The 16,946-nt window shown below is 40.9% G+C and overlaps 1 protein-coding gene across 2 annotated transcripts in view; it reads left to right on the forward strand.

The window, feature by feature from the left end:
- The first annotated feature begins 269 nt into the window (after positions 1-269).
- LOC134208695 (serine/threonine-protein kinase 3) overlaps positions 270-16,946 on the forward strand; it is a 44,623-nt gene continuing 27,946 nt past the window's right edge. Inside the window, exon 1 of one of the 2 annotated variants that reach the window (XM_062684502.1) lies at positions 270-425. The gene's annotated coding sequence lies outside the window, so the exon portion shown is untranslated. The remainder of the gene's footprint in view (positions 426-16,946) is intronic. The other variant, XM_062684503.1, reaches the window with a different exon arrangement.

The following is a 16,946-nucleotide window of genomic DNA, read 5'->3' on the forward strand; positions in this document are numbered from 1 at the left end:
AATACAATACAAATACAATACAAATACAATACAAATACAATACAAATACAATACAAATACAATACAAATACAATACAAATACAATACAAATAGAAGAATTCACAACTTTTGAGCACCCCAAGAAAACAGTGTGCCAAACTGCCAACATCGGAACGCAGCCAGTCATACCTTCTTTCTCATACTTTTGACATCTGTTCCTATCGTCGACACACGCACACACATATTCCGGTCCATTTGAACCGGCGGGCAACCCGTCAGTCAGTTCTATTCTATTTCTATATGTAATCTACCCTGGTAGCAGTTTATTGAGTAACATTCATTCAGTCATTCGCTTCGTGTTGGTACATCCAGTTTGCAAAAATTGGTCGCGATACCGTGCCGTTTTGTTGTCAATAACCAGCGGCGACTCGGCTCCGCTCAGTGAGGTATATTTATTGTCGTATCCATGTGGATCGAAGTGTATATTGATTGAAGAATTAAAATAATGTGAATACTGTTGGTGCGGTTTCGCGAGTGTTGCATCTTCGAATTGGTGGAATGCTGAATTGAAGATAGGATTCCGAAAATTCAGGCATTCTTTGTGATCTAGTTGCATTCCGTGGCTTAGTCTGCGTTTGTGGTTTAGGGTGGGGATTTTTAAAAGTTTTTTGTTCCTTTTTGACTCATACTTTTGCCGGAAATAGTAGTCTGCAAATATTTTTAACATTCATTTTTGCAAAATCAACTGAATATGATTTTTGCATTACAAATCTTCAATATCCTTCTGATTTAAAGCATAAATCTTGTCTCAAGCCCACCCTAGTCGACGTTTGAGCCGACTTCTTATTCGCAAAAAAAGACACCATCCACTGCGGAGAGGGTGGTGAACGTTCGCTGATTCTGGAAAAGGTTATGCAGCGCATCGAAAAAGGAGTCGTCGTCCCTGTCCTTATGTGGAGTGAGGCGCTTACCGATGCACTGCGAGACACTTCCATTTTCATTAGCACAAACACGGACGATTGGAGTGTGCGGTACTCGGACGATATTGCTGCTGCATACCGTACTGCTTCAACTGGTCCCGTCTCACCCCCACTCGGCAACAATAACAGGATCATGCATACAAATCCGTACAGGCTTTCGTGTGGCATTCGTGTCGCCGACTTTTTTTTTCCGTTTTCTTCCCTTGTCATTCATGTTGTAGGGTACGGTGGTCTGTAATCGGTTCAAAAATAGTTCAAGTCTAGAATTTCAAATATAATCTAATACCCAGATGGTCCCGCGGCTTAGTCGGTTACACGTTCACTTTATAAGCAGATGGTCGTGGGTTCGACACGAAGTGCGACAGTATGATGGCGTAATGGGGGAGGAGAATGCATCTAATGAACGCAGCTACCTGGCGGAGACTGACAAACTGACATTCTTTTCGGAAGCATATCTTCAAGTGACAAATGGAATAATGCGACGATCGAATGAACTCACGAGATACATGAATGAACGGACGAACTAAGTAAATAATAGGTTTCTAAAAATACATTCTATGTATCAAGCATACTTCATTCAATATCGACACAATAGCAGGCTTCGAATATAGATTGCGTGGGGTATTTCACTACCTAGATGATGAAAAATTTGAAGTGGTAGAAGAATTTGTGTATCTTGGATCATTAGTGACGTGCAATAATTATGTTACCCGCGAGGTGAAAAGGCGTAACAAAGACGAAAATCGCGCTGTATGAAACATGGACGTTGAAAGAGGCTGATCAGAGAGCTTTTGGGGTGTTTGAACGTGAACAGAAGAACGGCATCTGGTGGCGTCGCATGAATCACAAGTTATTCCAGGTGTATAAAGGGCTGAATATTGTTAAGCTTATACAACACGGCAGACTACGGTGGGCTGGACACGTTGTGCGTATGCCGGAACAGCATCATATGAGAGAATATTCAGTAGAGAACTCGGAAGAGGCCGTAGGCTTCGTGAAAGGCTGCTCAGGGCGATTGGGAGAGATTGGCCCTGGATCGAGTCCTGTAAAGAAAGATACTCCACTAGTTTCATCGAGGAAGAGCTGTAGCCCATCATTTGAATTAATTGATAGCCTATAAAAATCCTTAGTCTGCACCACGCACCACGTAAAATTAGACACGTTTTGGTTCAATCACAACATTACTAGAAATCAAACGCAGGTGAGCATCAAGCAAGCTTTCTTACAAATGATTGCCCTACCTGGTTCCTGCTACGTTCTTCTCAGTGTCGGTGCTGGTGTCGGTTTACCACTTCGTTGGGGTTCGCTGTCTTTAAAGTCACCGCACGAACGACGGCAACCATTTTGGAGTGGAACTTAGCATTCTTGTGGGACATTGCCCTCTTTATGATGCCAACTTTCGATAGTGACGGATAGATTGCAACCTCTTAGTTGCACGGGCCTGCATCTGTTGCAAGTACTCGAGGTACGAGCGGGACCAGATTTACTGCAGATGCAACGGTTGCCGGTGGTCTCCTTCCAGTTGGATTGCGGAACCACTTGGAGATTGCTTCCGACAAAGAACTGTACTAGGATAAGGTGACCGCTGTCGAGACTTGCAAACATTGCAAACGATCCTATCATTCGATCTTGTGATCAAAGATACTGATAAAATGATTTTTGCTGCTCAAATGATCATATCTTTTCAGAGTGCTTTTTGGTTAGGGATAATATCTTTGCGCAAGCAAAAATAATATCCTGTTCTTAGATAATGTTGTATTGCAATGTCTGGCTCAGACACATATCCGCTTGTACCGACAAGGTCAGAAGAGGCAGGGCTAACAATGCAATCTACGTTCAGAATGTGGTGTTAAGCCGATTTCGGAGGTTTGAGTCTTCAACATGCTGAATTTAGTTGGTGAAATCCAAAGAATTTTCCTGCAGAAATATCGAAGGAATTTCCGAGGAAACTCCGAAGAATTCGTCATATGAATCCCAAAGAATTTGCCGAGGAAATTCTGAAGCGTTTTTCGAAGAAACTTCAAAGAATTTGTCGAGGAAGTCCCGAAGAATTTCTAGAGGAATGTCCAAAGAATGCATCGGCAATAAAAATGCCCTAGTAGCACAATTCACGTTGATTTGGTTGAAATAACTCATATATGACCAAATTTAGTCGTATATGAGTATAATAGACTGATTTACAACATGTGTGTTGCTCGGGTGGGGTTGAATAGTAGTAGTACCACCTAACAAAAACACGGAACAAGGAACATAAACTGTGGCGGGAATGTGCCCACAGACGCTGCATGATGGAGAGCTCCACTTTAGTGTTTACTGGATCCAACAGGCTGAGAGGGTCGAAAATCTGTGCGATGTGTGACATTATCTTCCGCCGGGGTAGGATGGTAGGCGGGAGAGGTGCATCTACATCGAATTGGAGAACCAGTCCAAGGGGGCGCATGAAACACGGAGACAAAAGAAGTTTGAAAAGAATTGAATAAAGTATTCGAGAAAAAAGGTGATGATGTGAATCATAGTGTTGAAAAACAAAATAATAGTAAGAAAAAGGAGCGTGACAATTCGCGATTGAATATTCCGGCGCCACCCAAGGCTTGAGCTTGAGCTTGAGCTTGATTGACTGCTCGTAGTTGCTACTCCATTATGACCAGATCAGCTGTTCTTGCACAGGGAACCAACAGATGTTTGCTTGGGACTAGCACACATCTTCAATGTACAAGTACTGGTGATCTCTTTTGTTAGGTCATACTGGCGCCTGCCACGTCAGAATGCAATTCAATGTAGGGAAGGGGGAGGAAATGATGATGCAATCACTCGCCCACTGCAAGCCGAATATACCTCTGCACTTGCCACGAGTTCATGCGGAATTTGTTGGAATTTCTAGGTTAGGTTAGAGAGGCAGAGGTCCGTCTTGGTTAACGAGCTGCCAATGTGATAGATAGGAGAAGGTAACTGATGGAATTTCTAATTGGATGTAGGAAACGAGCTCTATAGTTCATTTCCAATTCTAGCAGATTACTGTTAGAATACTCAAGTTGAAGGTATTGGAATAGTAGTGGAAACGGTATAGAAGTCCATTTCCAGTTCTAGCGATTGCTAGAACATGAGAAATAAAGAGAAAGATACAAAGTAGGAGAATGGCAACGGCCACGATTACCGGCCTGCAATTACCGGCCACGCGATGCAGAACCTGAATATTCCGGCGCCACCCAAGGCACCGCAAAAATGTGAAATGGCGGAAGGAATGAAAGCATGTGGAATGGAGGGAAGTGCACAAAAGTATACGGAAACAAAACCGAAAACAACGGAGAGGAAAATGGAAGATTTGTTGGAAGAAAATGGTGCTCCAAATCTTGATCCGCGCTTATCTGATTTTGCTGACACTAGTAGTAGTGAAACTAAGTTTCCTCCTGGTTTTAATATAAAATCAAATCACGTTTCTTGGCATAGTAATCCTCTGTTCCATAATTTTAGTGAAAATCAGGTTACGAATCGAAAAGCATTAGCAGTATCGCAGTGGCCAATTAAGTATGCTGGAAGTGATAATGGCATTGAATTAAATTTGTTTTTATGGAGAGTTGACTTCTTTGCCCAATCAGAGAATATGTCTAAAGCTGATTTATTTCAGTCTGTACACTTTTTGTTGATTGGGGCAGCTTAAGATTGGTTTGGGGCAAAATGGCCTGTCTTGCGTTACAAAGACTGGAATTATTTTATTAAAGCTTTTCAATTCTTACCCCATTGATCATCACATCAAAATAAGATCCTTTTTGGTGTACCAGGCTAAATCTGAATTATTTTCTTATTTTCTGTTTCGCATGGAACAATTTCTTCTATGTAGGACAACTCCATTATCGGAACAAGATAAATTTGAAATTATTTGGCATACAATGACACCTGCCTACAGAGACAAATCATTCTAATAACCAATCTAGTAACAACACTAGAAACAGAAAAAAAATATTTTAAGCTCTATTTAGTGGAATGTATTTAACCGTCTAAGACGAGTTTAGTACTCTTCATTTAATTCCACTAATTATTTTGTTATATTTGCAGATAGTTATTTCGACCACATTACCCGTAACGCTGGGTAGACACCTTTACGTGGTGTGTTACGGGGTAAGATCTCACGGTCACATTGCCAGCTACAGGCAAATCCTGACCCAACGAATACCTTCCCAATATCCAACTCCGTGGTACTTATGAGGGTGTCGCTGAGGGAAGAGCCTCTCTTTAAGTATCACATCAACATTTCCTTTCCCTCCCCTAGTTGCGGTACAGATGGGCGTAGTACGGAATAGTAATCCTCACGCTTTTGTAATTTTTGTCTTAGATTGAAATCAAGGACTACACCTACCTTGATTTCTGATAGCAATCTGGACAGTAATTTCAAATGAGTTTTACTCTACTTTTATTTTTTCATTAATTTGGAATTCGAATAATTTCTTATTTTCGTATAATTATTTCCTCACTTTTCCATATTTATATGTTCTATATTTAATTAATTTCATAATGTCATATTTTTATACACCCATATTTTCAAATTTTGCTATTTTTTTATCTCCATATTTTTTTTTATGTTTATGCTTTCATAATTTCATTATGTTGTATTTTTATGCTGCCATACACTGCTGACTTATACTGACTGCCATACACTATTTCTGACTTATATATTTTCATATTTGTATTTATATATTTTTCAAATATGTATTCATACTATCACGTTCTCATTTTATCATTTATTCATATTTTCCTATGTTCAAATTTTTATATTTCCATTTTATCTTGTTTTCATATTTTTGTTTCTTCGTGCGTTCATATTTTTATATGTTTGTGTTTTCATTTAGTTATATTTTCATAATCTTTATTTTCATATATTTTTATTTTCATATATTAATTTTTTCATATACATTTATATTTTCATACTTTCGTTTTCTCATATTTTCATTTTTATAGTATGTGAATATAATAGTGTGAAAGAGTGAAGTTATTTTCATATTTCACACTTTTTTATTCTTATGCTTTCATGTGTTATATTCTCATAATTTTGCTTGTTTCAATGTTTACTTCTTATATTTCATATTTCAGTTATATAACATATTTCCATATATTCATGATTTATATTTTCATATATCCATATTGTCATATTTTGATATTTTTATTTACTATCATATTCATTATTATTTATATTATCAAAATTTTCATTTAATGTTCATATTATTTTTTTAATATTTTCATATTCTCATATTTTCATATATACATATTTTGATCCCTTCATATTGTCACATTTTCTAATATCTATTTTCCACATTTTCATTAAAATATTTATTAAAATTTACTAAAAAATACGGATCGAGAGGGCATCATTTGCCTAAGACGTTATTATCTGACAAAATTTTAATACGTTCGATGATTAAACTTTAGAAAAACAGGAGGAACTGACAAGATACAAAGGAAAGGTAACATTTCCAATACAATAGAATAAACATATTTATTTTAATTATTTTACCATTCGTATTTTATAATTTTGACACACGGTGATCTAGTGACGCTGATTTCTTGAAGCAGAGGTCCTTCGGTCAGGGACACTGTGAACTATTTTTCAAATATTGTAATCCCAATCTAAATATTTATATTTTCTTTTCAGCTGAAACAAGTGTTGCTGGTGAAGTTTGTTTCACACCAAGGATCAATTTGCTCTCCTTTGATTTTCATAAATTTCTACGTTTTTTATACACTTATTCTTAATATTCCCATACATTTTCTCAAATTACCATATATTTTAAATAATCTCGCATAAACATTTATAAACAATCTTCTTGTCATAAACGATTTACCTAACCAAATGACAATTATCTTCACTTTCAGAAACATTGGGTGCTGACGTAGATTCTGAAGACGCATCACATTACATCACACTCTAATATTACTGCAATTTATTATTTCAGTTATATGCTGCAGAATGCAAAATCAATGGAATTGTTTTGCCAAAATCTATTCATTCATATTACATTCAAGAACAAAACATCACCTTTTACAATATCAATACTAATAAAAATATAATCACGCTTTTTCGCCAAGAAAAGCACCCCTCAATAACCCATCCAAATTCCAACTCCAGATACCTATGAAGGTCGCGCGAGTTCTCCGCATCTTCTTAAGTAGGTATCTAATCAACACTTCCCACCCAAATCCCCACTGATCGTAAGGACCTGGCCAGGTGTTGAACAAAGGGATCGTTGAATGAAAAACATGCCAAGCCCCAGGCTGTTTTTCTGGCGCATCTAACGTCCCTATCGACAGCCAACCCAGGATAGTGTGCGGTCAGATATGCTATGCTATGCTATTTGCAGATAGTTATTTCGACCACACAGTTGTAGTCGAAATACGTATCTACAAAGATAACAGAATAATTAGTGGAATTAAATGGAGAGTACTAAACTCGTCTTAGACGGTTGAACACCAGAAATTCGGAACAGAATTTTCAGCAGAATCCCAGAAGCATCCAAAAGAATTACAGGAGAACTAATAACAATACTCAGTCTCAAAATCAAAATATGCGAGGTAATTAAAACCGCTTTATGAGTAATCACAATAGAGTAGCAGATGGATACAAAATAGGAACGGTTGGAGAGAATTATCGTTGGACGATATTCTGAAATTTCACAAAATTCCTGATCGCAAAATATGCTACAACTGTCGGAAGTTTGGAGTGGTTTGTACATCATTACACAAGATGCTATTCAAGGCGGACTGTGTTTTGTTGCAGTTGTGGTCTTCCAGAATTTCACTATGAGGAATGCCCATACTACTGTGAATCAAAAAACCAAGTGGTCGGGGTTCAGCCAAAGCACACCAAGCGCCAACGAAAAATTACCGATTTTTCTGCTCAAACTTTCGGTAACAAACTTACTTTAATTGATCGAAAATAGTATTGGATATCCCTCAACCCCATAACTGAGGATATCCTACTGCAAATTCATGCTTAAATTGATATGAAACAATTTTCTTTTTTTTGAACGAACAAAATATCACAAGTCGGTTGAAAAGCCGCTTGGTGCAGTTAGGCTGAACCCCGACCAAGTAAGGGAAAATTAAAGGAGGTTGTTTTCCCTGCCACTGAAAATCCTCAAGAATATGCATCTAAAGTTGCAATAGGAGAATTTCAGAAGCGAATCACAGAAATTGATCATCACGGTTCTGTTAATTTGGAAAAATATCACAATCTTTTTTCATCATACAGGGGTTAGACAAAAAGGTTGAGATAGGCAAAAAATTGTCGAAGTTCAAATCAGCATAACTTTGCGTAGAATGATCCGATTTTGATCAAACTGGGACCATCGGACGCGCAAACTCTTCTAGTATACTGGCCCTATGCAAAACCTCTGATTGGCCCTTGGCCACCGGTGGTGTTCCGGGTTTTTCGAGGTTATGTTAAAAATGCATTTTTTCTGCTGCTTGTCATTTTATATGACGATTACTGCCATCATGTTTTATGTTTTCCCTAGAAACTAGAACTAATATGCTGACCAATGCTGGCTGCAGATCGAAAATCCGATAGGTATACGCAGAGATATGGCCATTTTCGTGAAAACGGTACGGGATTGGCCATACACCCTGAACAAATGTCACTTTCGCAGAACTTCCGGAACCTGTTACAAATTGGCCAAAGAGTCTCACAGTCCTCAAAATATATCTCTAATAAAGGTCCTATATTCATCGTCTTGGGAAAACATGAATTTTGACGACCATATATGTATGGTTCCAGATGGTGCCAAAACCGGCCCCTCCCGGAAAGCCCATGGAACCTGCTATAAGGGTGGCAGTGGACATTATCATTCTGGAAATGTTTCTGTAATCATCGTCTCGCAAATCCATGAAGTCAGATACTCATATTTGCATTATTCCGATCTGTTATCATTTAATCATGTTCCCGGTACCGTTTTTACGGAAATGGCCATATCTCTGTGTAGTTTAGATGGATTCTCGATCTACAGCCACCATTGGTCGGCATATTAGTTCTAGTTCTCGGAGAAAGCATAAAACATGATAAAAGTTAACGTCACATAAAATGACAAGCAGTGGAAAAAATGCAGCTTGAACATACCCTCGGAAAACCCGGAACATTTCCGGTGGCCAAGGACCAATCTCAGGTTTTGCAGGGGGACAGTATACTAGAAGAGTGTGCGCTTCTATTGGTCCTGGTTTTATCAAAATCGGATTATTATACGCACAGTTATGCTGATTTGAATTTCGACTTATTTTTACCTATCTCAACCTTTTTGTCTAACCCCTGTATCTACTCAGTATTTGTGAACTTAAATGGAGACGCTAGGTACTTTTTGAAATTTGATATTCTGGGATTTCAGCTTCATGGCTTACTTAGTTTTTTACAAATAGAAAAAGAGATTAGCATATCAAACGCTAGTGGACAGGATATGTTGATATCCCTTTCAATGTGTGTGTGTGTGTGTGTCATCCTCTATCCCTCGCCCATCCGGGGGCGTTGATCAAGTAGCACTACGAATAATTTGATCAAATCTCATGTTCCTTAATGGTGCCCTTTTTATTATGAATACTAGTACCGTAAAAAAAAAGGAATCACTTCTGAAGCTAACAGGTGTCCTCATGAAGTGTAGGGAATGGGGATGTACTAGCTATTCAGAACAGGTGCAGCAAAACATCACAAGGACGCCCTTATCCATACTGACTACTCAGGGAATAGAAGGTCGAGAAGAGCCACCGTTGCTAACTAAAGCTTGAACCGGATACCTGGGACTCCCACAATATCCGCGGCAATAGCAGCAAACGATGCCCTGTACGTATTTAGTTTGCAATTATATCAGTAAATTAAGCATTTAAGTAACTGGAACGTTCTCACCGATTTTATCTGCCGTTTTGCTGTTCAACTCCCATTCAGATTCGGGAATAATTACTGGACATCGCTATCCTCGCTCTGATTGAGGGCCGTTTATTTCATTAACCTAGATATTGCCGGACGGCGTTCCTGGAACCCTGGATGTTGCAACAGTCAAAAATTACTCCATTCCCGGCATTCATGAGGCCATAGTTTGGGTCGCAAATTGAATCTTCTGCACTTTTTTTACACTACCAACACCACTGTGATACACCAATTCGCTGAGTATCGGTTTTACTCACTATGGACAGGACAAGATACACCAACGTATGATTAAGCTAGGATGTGCAGAGATGTGTGAACTGAAGATCACATGCCGTTTCTTTACGATTCTTTCAAACGATTTAATAGTGTATGGTATTCTAGCGCGCGTCCTTGTCTTAATATGGGATTGTGGGGGATATCTTCCATTTTCTTCATTTAAATGGGTATTGGACACTAAATCTATTTGAAATTTTTCAGCTGAAAATCCGCGAAAAAATCAAGAGAAACCATGTTGATATCCCTTTCAATGTCAATCAAAAAACCAAAATTCCTCCATGTTCGGTTGTTCCTGAATTCGGAAATAGGTGCATTTTAGGCATGGATTTCTTTAAATTTTTTAATATTGAACTAACATTTGAAAATATTGGGGTTACACAAGATATTACAACCTGCATATATATTTATATTTATTCAGACTAAGGCCGAAGTGGCCTGTGCGGTATATAAGAGTCTTCTCCATTCGGCTCGGTCCATGGCTACACGTCGCCAACCACGCAGTCTACGGAGGGTCCGCAAGTCATCTTCCACCTGATCGATCCACCTTGCCCGCTGCGCACCTCGTCTTCTTGTGCCCGTCGGATCGTTGTCGAGAACCATTTTCACCGGGTTACTGTCCGACATTCTGGCTACGTGCCCGGCCCATCGTAGTCGTCCGATTTTCGCGGTGTGAACGATGGATGGTTCTCCCAACAGCTGATGCAATTCGTGGTTCATTCGCCTCCTCCATGTACCGTCCGCCATCTGCACCCCACCATAGATGGTACGCAGCACTTTCCTTTCGAAAACTCCAAGTGCGCGTTGGTCCTCCACGAGCATCGTCCAGGTCTCGTGTCCGTAGAGGACTACCGGTCTAATGAGCGTTTTGTAGATTGTCAGTTTGGTACGGCGGCGAACTCTATTCGATCGGAGCGTCTTGCGGAGTCCAAAGTACGTACGATTTCCAGCCACTATGCGTCTCCGAATTTCTCTGCTGGTGTCATTTTCGGCAGTCACCAGTGAGCCCAAGTACACAAATTCTTCTACCACCTCGATTTCGTCACCACCAATGCAAACTCGCGGTGGGTGGCTCAAAATGTCTTCTCTTGAACCTCTTCCTATCATGTACTTCGTCTTCGACGTGTTGATGACTAGTCCGATCCGCTTAGCTTCCCTCTTCAGTCTGATGTAGGCTTCCTCCATCTTCTCAAAGTTACGTGCCATAATATCTATGTCGTCGGCGAAACCAAATAGCTGGACGGACTTATTGAAAATTGTACCACTCGTGTTAATCCCTGCTCTTCGTATTACACCTTCCAAAGCGATGTTGAATAGCAAACACGAAAGACCATCACCTTGCCGTAACCCTCTGCGGGTTTCGAAGGGACTCGAGAATGCCCCTGAAACTCGAACTACGCACATCACCCGATCCATCGTCGCTTTGATCAACCGTGTCAGTTTATCCGGAAAACCGTGTTCGTGCATTAGCTGCCATAGCTGGTCCCGATCGATTGTATCATATGCGGCTTTGAAGTCGATGAATAGATGATGTGTGGGCACGTTGTATTCGCGGCATTTCTGCAGTACTTGGCGAATGGCAAACACCTGGTCCGTGGTGGAGCGTTCGCCCATAAAACCCGCCTGGTACTGCCCCACGAACTCCCTTGCAGTTGGTGCTAGTCGACGGCATAAAATTTGGGAGAGTACCTTGTAGGCGGCGTTCAGCAATGTGATTGCGCGGTAGTTGCTACAATCCAGCTTATCGCCCTTTTTGTAGATGGGACACACGACACCTTCCATCCACTCCTGCGGCAAAACTTCCTCCTCCCAAATCTTGGTAATCACCCAGTGCAGCGCTCTAGCCAGTGCCTCACCACCGTGTTTAAATAGCTCTCCTGGTAGTTGGTCAACCCCAGGGGCTTTGTTGTTCTTGAGCCAGCCAATCTCCTCCTGGATTTCCTGGAGATCCGGAGCCGGTAGAATTAAGTCCTGCGCGCGTTCTCCCAGGTCCATCACCATACCGCCATCTTCGTCTGCCACATCGCCATTCAGGTGTTCTTCGTAGTGCTGCCGCCACCTTTGGATCACCTCACGCTCGTTCGTAAGAAGGTTCCCGTTTATGTCCTTACACATATCGGGCTGTGGCACGTGGCCCTTACGTGAACGGTTTAACTTCTCATAGAACTTTCGTGTGTTATTAGCGCGGTACAGTTGCTCCGTTTCTTCACGGTCTCGATCTTCCTGCCGGAAAATCGAGTTTTGTCTGTTCCGCGCCTGTTTATATCGTGCCTCGTTCGCCCTCGTGTGGTGTTGCAGCAATCTCGCCCATGCTGCATTCTTCTCTTCCACTAACTGCCCACATTCGCCGTCATACCAGTCGTTTCTCTGATCCGGGGCACCGTGCCAAGTGCAGCGGTTGCGGTGCTACCAATGGCGGATCGAATATCTCTCCAGCCATCTTCAAGAGATGCTGCGCCTAGCTGCTCTTCCGTTGGAAGTGCCACTTCCAGCTGCTGCGCGTATTCTTGGGCTAGTCTACCGTCTTGTAGCCGCCCAATGTTAAGCCGCGGCGTCCGACTTCGACGCGTGTTGTACACCGTCGAGAGTTTTGAGCGCAGGCATACTGCAACGAGGTAGTGGTCGGATTCAATATTCGCACTGCGGTAAGTGCGGACGTTCGTGATGTCGGAGAAGAATTTACCGTCGATTAGAACGTGGTCGATTTGGTTTTCCGTTTCTTGGTTAGGTGATCTTCATGTGGCCTTGTGGATATTTTTGCGGGAAAGAAGGTGCTTCGGACTACCATTCCACGGGAGGCTGCGAAGTTTATGCATCGTTGGCCGTTGTCATTCGATACGGTGTGCAGACTATCCGGTCCGATGACCGGTCTATACATTTCCTCCCTTCCTACCTGTGCGTTCATGTCACCGATGACGATTTTAACGTCCCGCAGTGGGCATCCATCGTATATCTGCTCCAGCTGTGCGTAGAACGCTTCTTTCTCGTCGTCGGGTCTCCCTTCGTGTGGGCAGTGCACGTTGATGATGCTATAGTTGAAGAAACGGCCTTTAATCCTCAGCTTGCACATCCTTGCGTTGATTGGCTGCCACCCAATCACGCGTTGGCGCATCTTACCCAGCACTATGAAGCCGATTCCCAGCTCGTTGGTGGTGCCACAGCTTTGGTAGAAGGTAGCCGCTCGATGCCCGCTTTTCCACACTTTCTGTCCTGTCCAGCAAATCTCCTGCAGCGCCACGACGTCGAAGTTGCGGGGATGTAATTCATCGTAGATCATCCTGTCGCAACCTGCGAAACCTAGCGACTTGCAATTCCATGTTCCAAGCTTCCAATCGTGATCCTGTATTCGTCGCCTAGGTCTTTGCCGATTATATCGAGTCGCATTATCTCTTATATTGTTCGTAATGATTGGTTTTCTAGGCGGCTTATTGGGCCTGCGCAAACCTCCTGTCTCGTCGGAGGGCCGTCGTGTCAGGGCTGTTTAGCGTCCCACCTAACACCAGGACTTGGGCTTGTGCGCTTTGAGCGGCACACGGTCGCTTTGGTGGAGCCTACTTGCGGATACATGCAGCTTTTTATAGAGGTTTAACAGGGCCCACTGTCAAACCCCACCACATCCTAGGCAAGCCCCACAACTCGCAGATGGCCTGGGGAGGGATCGTCAAGCCCTTGGACATAGTCCCTGCTGCCCGCAAACCTGCAACATTGATCAAAACACTGATATGCAGACAATCACTCATGTTCTAACGGATGATCAAACCAGAATGCTGGAAGAAGTTAACAATTCTTTCAAAACATCTGAATCAAATACACTTGAAACTTGTAATGAAATGGAACACAATATTGAACTATCAGATAATACAGCCCTTCATCTAAACCCACATCCGTGGTTCCCTACAGTTAGAAAATAAGGTCAATGCTGAAATCGACAGTTTGCTGAAGATGGATATAATTAAACTCCAACTGGGCACTCCAAGTAGTGCCAGTGACTAAAGAAAATGGAGACATAAGACTTTGTCTGGATGCTCGAAAGCTTAATTCCAAAACAATTCGGGATGCATATCCACTAGCAAGTTCCATAAGGATACTCAATAACTTGGGTCGGAACAAATTTTTCACTGTTATTGACTTGAAGGAATCCTTTTTGCAAGTAAAACTTGCAGAAAGTTCCAAAAAGTATACTAGCTTTAAAATTCTAGACCGAGGACTCTATCAGTATAAACGTCTTCCATTTGGCCTGATAAACAGCGGTGCAACTATGTCTATAGTTCTAGATATTGTTCTGAAGGAAGGAAAGTATGAACCATTCATCTTTTCATACCTTGATTACATCATTATTGCGACAGATAATTTTGAGAACCACATAAAATATCTGAAAATCGTTGCGCAATGCCTTAGAGAAGCAAATCTTCCGGTGAACTTACAGAAATCCAAGTTTTGTCTCAAAAGGATTAAATACTTAGGGTTTATTCTTTCAGAGGAAGGTTATCAACCCAACCCGTTCCATCGATCCCCCCTTTGGGAGAGCAGAAAAACGCTACACGCCTGTTCCAAATGATTGCGCTTGTCTATTTGAGTGGATTTATTTGTAGCAAATTGGGTAACACCGACTTGCTGGTATGCTTGGACATTTTTACCAAATAATTCGTTTGTTTCCAGCGAAAAAGATAAATGTGGACAGTTTAGCAAAATTAATTGAAACGGAATGGTTTTTCAAGTTGGGAGTCCCTCAAACTTTGATTTCAGATAACGCTGTTATCTTCCTAAGAAACAAATTTCAGGAATTATTAAAGAAATACAATGTCCATCATTTTAAAAATGCCCCACGTTGGGCGCCATTTGTCATCCACCCCTTGGACTGGGGTCCGAGGAGTGGATGACAAACTTCTAAGGAGTTTTAAGTTCATTTTTTCAGCAAAAACCCTGTGGAACTGAGTACGGTGATGACTTGAAGGCAAAGAGTTTTGGTGGATTCAACGTCAGATGCGCCGGACAGCAGATTATCGACGTGGTAATCTTCCGCCGCACTGGATCGGCAGCAGCGGGATGTAACTCCCGAAAAAATTTTAAAAAGACACTTCAAAAGAATATCATGTGCATTTTCAGGAAAAAATCCCGTTACGAAATTTCCTGTAAGAGCTTTTGAAATTACTTCAAACAATCCTGATGAAGTGCTGAAATTAAGAATGATTTTCAAACAGATCAAATCAAATCAGAAAAAAAAAATAGCTTGGAGATTACTACGAACAAAATAATCTCCAGTGTAAAATTCGAAAAAAAAAAGTTCGTTGGGATTATTCAGAATATCCACAAAAGAATCTTTGAATTATGCTTGGAATTTCAAAGAATAAATTTTAAGAATTCCTATGACTTTTTGTTAAATTCTCACTACAAATTCTTCCGAAAGTAAATAGAGAATTCATTCATCTTCGGGAAGTCATTTTGATTTTTTGGTAGTTTCAGTTGAACATTGCAAATCTTTACTGAAAATTTTCTGCATTTTTTTTCCAATTTCCGTGGGAATAAAACTTGTGAAGATAATCCCGATGACCAATTAGGATGATCTAAATATTGCTAAAAAAAATAGAAATTACAAAGAATACCTAGACGGATTGTGAAGCTCAGTATATAAATCTGGAAATATCATCAGCTATAAAAGTTCAATGTCTATGCAAGGAAACCTTAGGTGTCATCAATCATTGATTTAAATACTTGAATTGTAAAAACTTCTGGCACTGAGTAAGAAAAATACAGTCGCGATTCGATGGTTGGGCCACGACCTCGGCCCAACTAACGAATTCGGTTTTTAGTTGGGTCAACTGACAGCCATTTGAACACGTGTATTTCAACTTGAACATCATAAATGATGTACAGTGACGCCCAATCCCGTTTGCCGTGTTTACATTGAATTTATAATTTTATAAATTAGAATAATAAAATCTTAGCATAATGAAATGAGTGTTGAGATTCTGATTAACACTTGCATGCCCTTAGGAAATCTTAAAGAATATTAGAAGGTAAACTAATTTGATGTTTCTGACCACACTACTGGAATTTCTACAAAAATTCTACTAAAAGAAACAACATTCATTTCATTTTGTTAGCCAACATCTAAACAGATAACACTGTATCAACAATTTGACGCCACAATACACGGTTCGAGATCGCATCTCGAATGCCCTTCACGCCCGCCAAGAAACAACAGTAGGAATATATGTGCATATCTGAGATTACATTTTAACCCTCTGGTTCCTGAATATTTATGAACTCCGACAATTTTTTTTTTTCAGTAGCTTCTCGAAATAATATATCTTAAGAATTTCCAGTACCTCCAGCGCTACGCAAGGCCCCAAATACTCTTAGGATTCTAGAGATATTTCGGAACATGTCTAAGCCGGGCCCCACATAATCTTATGTACCAAAATCAACCTTTTTCGTATATTTAGGCCCCCCCCCTTCCGGAAAGTTCCGGCCCTGCCCCGAGGGAAAATGCCTTTTTGGTATTCCCTTATATTTACGGTGTTTGAGATAGCTGTAATAAAACTAGACCTAAAATTGTGTAAGTTAGGCGACAAAAGTGTCAAAATATTAGGTAGGAAGGTAGAGAAAACCAGAATTTTCCACATTTTGATGAAGCCTCGGATGAAACATCTAACATTTTGGTGAGGCAAAGCCAAACTCCCTAATGGGACCAATACAATGTACTACGCGTCTCCACGCACTGTTCTTATTAGAATGCTGATTCGCCGACGCGTGGTGCGTTGTTCCCAAAAAGCAGCCAGCTGCAAGGCGTTTTGCCTCATGAGTTTTTCGGC

The sequence above is a fragment of the Armigeres subalbatus genome, chromosome 2 (genome assembly GCF_024139115.2).
Source record: "Armigeres subalbatus isolate Guangzhou_Male chromosome 2, GZ_Asu_2, whole genome shotgun sequence".
NCBI classification, from domain to species: domain Eukaryota; kingdom Metazoa; phylum Arthropoda; class Insecta; order Diptera; family Culicidae; genus Armigeres; species Armigeres subalbatus.